Source organism: Strongylocentrotus purpuratus, unplaced genomic scaffold (genome assembly GCF_000002235.5).
Source record: "Strongylocentrotus purpuratus isolate Spur 01 unplaced genomic scaffold, Spur_5.0 spur5_scaffold_11, whole genome shotgun sequence".
In the NCBI taxonomy this organism is placed as follows: Eukaryota; Metazoa; Echinodermata; class Echinoidea; order Camarodonta; family Strongylocentrotidae; genus Strongylocentrotus; species Strongylocentrotus purpuratus.
In genome coordinates, this window is record NW_022145596.1 from 22,185,033 (window position 1) to 22,189,169 (window position 4,137).

Sequence of the window (4,137 nt, forward strand, 5' to 3'; positions counted from 1 at the left end):
TCTTCAACATTCAATATGGGTAGACCTCAGAATAATACCCAAAACAGGTCGGAATTCCCAACCAGTACTATTTCATCATCGTGAATTAAATTGGGCTCTGATTAATAGGTCGGAAATCAAAGTTGAAATATGGATATGAATATGCTTTATTGTGTTTTATTATGCTTTATTATTTACTCTCACCAAACCAGCGACATTACCGAAAATAAATGCGGTTGTCTAGACAAACAAGGCGTTCACAAGTTCAAGGAATTCGCTTATTAGGAAAGGGAAAGGTTTTCAAAATAATCATAATGACTTTGTTTGTCTGCCATATCAGTCTGTTGATTTTGTGGAATGATGCTAATGATGATGATACAAATATGATCACATCCGTCCGTTATTGCATGGATATCAATCTTGTCAATATGAACACGAATGATTCAAAATATGGCACCATTTTTATTTGCATGCATTTTCAGTGGCGTAGCAGAGATCCGGGGTATAGAGGGCGGTATGGACATTTTTTAAGGGAGGGGGGGGGGGGGGTGATCTCACAAGGTGATTAATGAGAATTAACAAGACCACTTGTAGGGGAGGAGAGGGAGGTGGTCCCATCGTCTCCTTTCCCTTAAATAATCCCCCCTCTCTCTCTCTCTCTCTCTTTTTTCTCCATCTCTCTCTTTGTGTCTCTCTAACTATCTCTCGATCTATCTATTTCTCTCTCTCTCTCTCTCTCTCTCCATCTCTCTCTCTCTCTCTCCATCTCTCTCTCTCTCTCTCTTTAACTTTCTGTATCTCTTTTTTCCAATTCATTATCCCCCCCTCCCCCGATGGGGCGATGGGTCCCTTTGCCCTCTCCCGAGGCTTCGACACTGTGCCTCAATTGTCTTGGCTACACAGTCAAACAGCAAATGAGGCAGAAGAAAAAATAGTGGGTGTAGAATTACGTGTAGTCTTAAAGAATGCACAGTTTAGATTGACCACGCCCATCTCGACTTCCGGACAGAGCGTAAACGAAACCGCCCAAATTACTTAAAATTATGATAGATCGATCTAATTTAAACCGCAAAATTTCACGAACGTGATAAAGGCATGAGAAAGATAAACATAAAGCATTTTACAAGCACGGAATTATTTTAATGATGTTTTCTTTTTCTTCTTTGTCTTCTTCTTCTTCTTCTTCTTCTTCTTCTCCTTCTTCTTCTCCTTCTTCTTCTTCTTCTTCTTCTTCTTCTTCTTCTTCTTTTTTCTTCTTCTTCTTCTTCTTTTTCTTTTTCTTCTTCTTCTTCTTCTTCTTCTTCTTCTTCTTCTTCTTCTTCTTCTTCTTCTTCTTCTTCTTCTTCTTCAAAATGTTTGACGGAAGTTCAAATTGTGTAGTAATCGCTTTGTGAAAGGAAGTTCCAGTTACATCATATTGCTCCATTTATATAACAAGGATGCTGTAAACTATACGTTTAATATAACGCAATATCATCGAAACTTTGGCAGTCGAACAAACAAACAAACAAACAACTTTAGCGGAATGAAACTTATGAAAACACCATGGACCTATTCCCATTAGTGACATCCGAGTAAGCCCTTCATTGGCCATGTTCAGAGCTATCTATACACAGAGTTTGGCCAACCCGGTTCGAGTTGGCGACTACTGCTTTGTTGAGCAAGCACAAAACAAAAGAATATACGCCCGGTGACCCAGTGAAACCAAGTTGGCCAAACCCTGTGTATAGATGGCTCTGCATGTCCATGTTGACTAACCTTTTAATCGTGAACTGAAGTTTAAAAAAAACCTTATGGAAATTAATTAATTCATAACAAAAAAAGACCAACAAAAACAATTAAATCATAATCAATTATAATAAACGGGTGAATGAACGAGGAAGGATAGGTTAAGGGTATGAGAGGGAAAAAAGACAGACAAAAAGAGGGGGCGTAAAGCACTCGGAATAATATTTTGATAAGACGAAACCACTTCCCTTCTTCAACAAGTCATATCAGGTATTTGTTTGTACACACCTGAACAGGGTCTGTAACTACATGTACCTTGGTTAAAATATACAGTGACGAGGCAATTTGCACGTTTTGGTACTTACAAATTATGGTCTAGTAGTGCAACCGAATCAAGGAGAAAATAATGTTTTGAATATCTAAAGATAAAATGGAATTGCGGGATTGATTTTTACTATTTTCATCCTGACCGAACACCTTCTGTGCTGGCGGTTGCCAATTCCGCCAAAGAATTTTGGTGTTGATCAAAGTGATGGTTTAAGATTGACTTTAAGTTTTATTTCTGATGAAAGATTAAGAGTTAACTTCATTTTGATTTTTTTTCATAGGAAATGAATACAAGCCCAATTTAACAATGAAACAAACTTAAGTTGAAATTGAACACGTGTTTGGCACAACAAATGTTCATAGGCCTATATGGGTCGCTATGATGAGGTCAACAAGCAAGCCTTTCAATACCAAGGCTTGTCCGTGTTTAATTATACTGGAATCGAATTACAGCGCTAAATTACAACTTTCATGCCAGATATCCCACCGCACAATCCTTCTCTATTTTCCGGATGTTGTTGTTATCTCTATGTTGTAACGGTTGTTACATCTTAAACGCGATAAAGTTAGTTGTGGCATTCTATTTAGTTTGATAGCATGTGTACGTTAATATACGTTACAGCTTTGAGCGAAGGTAATTTTTGTGATTAAAATATTACAGTTATTTCATATTTACAGCCATTTCTTATGTTTATGCTAAAATATGTTGCAATTATCTGCGTAACATTCCCCAAAAGCTTCAAAAATATGGAATGCAAGGCTACAAGGCTTTGCTTCTGCTCGAGACGGGTCGACAAACAACAAGGTTTTTAGTCGCCCACGCCTGCACTCAGCAACATTCATTGAATTAAATGATCAAATTATGTACTTCAGCAATGTATCATAAATACGACGACTGGTAATAATATTCTGCATTAAAGTTGGTGTTCAAATTATAGTGGCTCAAGAAACTGATCTGCGACCTGCAGGGATGTCGCGATAGAATATGTTGAACATTGGCGTAGCCTATGGGTGGCACAGGGCACGTGTCCCCAATCGAATGATAACCACCAACAAAAAAGATAAAAGAAAAGGAGAAAGAGAGGAAAAGAAAGGGGAGGGAATGCGAAGAAAAGGCGACACGACCCCCCACACGTACCCTCTTCTCGCTCAATAGTCATGTTTTTTTCGTTTTTCATCTATAATTGTAAGACTGGTGCCCCCGCCCCTCCCTGGACCATGCCAATGGTATCCCTGAACTGCTGGACCCACGCTACACCATTAGTTTAGAAAAGGATGGATGTTAACATAGAAGAAAAGAAAACAGATTTGCCCTCAGAACTGTCAGACTTTGAAAGAAAAATATACATAGGGTATGTGAGTGCAAAGGTGCAAACGGGATAGGGGTGGGGTCCATTTTTACATCCTTACACCCCCCCCCCCCTCCGTCATCTCACCTGTTACCCTGATTCCCTGGGGAATAGTTTGTTATTTCTTACATTTAGGTCAGAGTATGTTGTTTCGTTTTCCTTTCACTCCTCAATTTTGTATTATTTTGAACCTTAGTTCCCTTTCCTTCTGTTGTCCCTTTTCCTTTCCTTTTCCTTTTGTGTATCTATTGTCCATACCTGATTATTGTTTCTTTTTATACAAAAAACACTCCGTTTTTAGGAGTGCAATTGCTCCCCTCTGTACGTTGTACATTGTTTATCAAGTGACTAGGCTCAAGTCAAGGCGATGCGCTAGTGCCCTTTGGTAAGGCATTTATCCTCATTACCAGGTCCCTTGGAGAGGACCTTAAGCTGTCGGCCGTCTGGTTGCTGACTAACAAGCATTTATGCTTACTTAGCAGTCAGGTAAAATAACCACCACCACATGCATTTAATCACGGTCAGAAGTCATGTTAATGCATAATATTTGTTTACTTCGTTAGAGAGACTTTCCCTTTGTTCATATTGTTTTCTTTCTCTAGGAGGAAAACTGAGTTGCATTTCAACAAAAAAAAAGAACACAAAGGAGGAAGATATCATACTAGTCGAGCAACCGAGCAGCTCTAGGCAGAGGTTGCCTCGAAGCAAATTCCTGGCATTTGCCCAAGAGAGGGAGACATTTAAGGAAATGTTC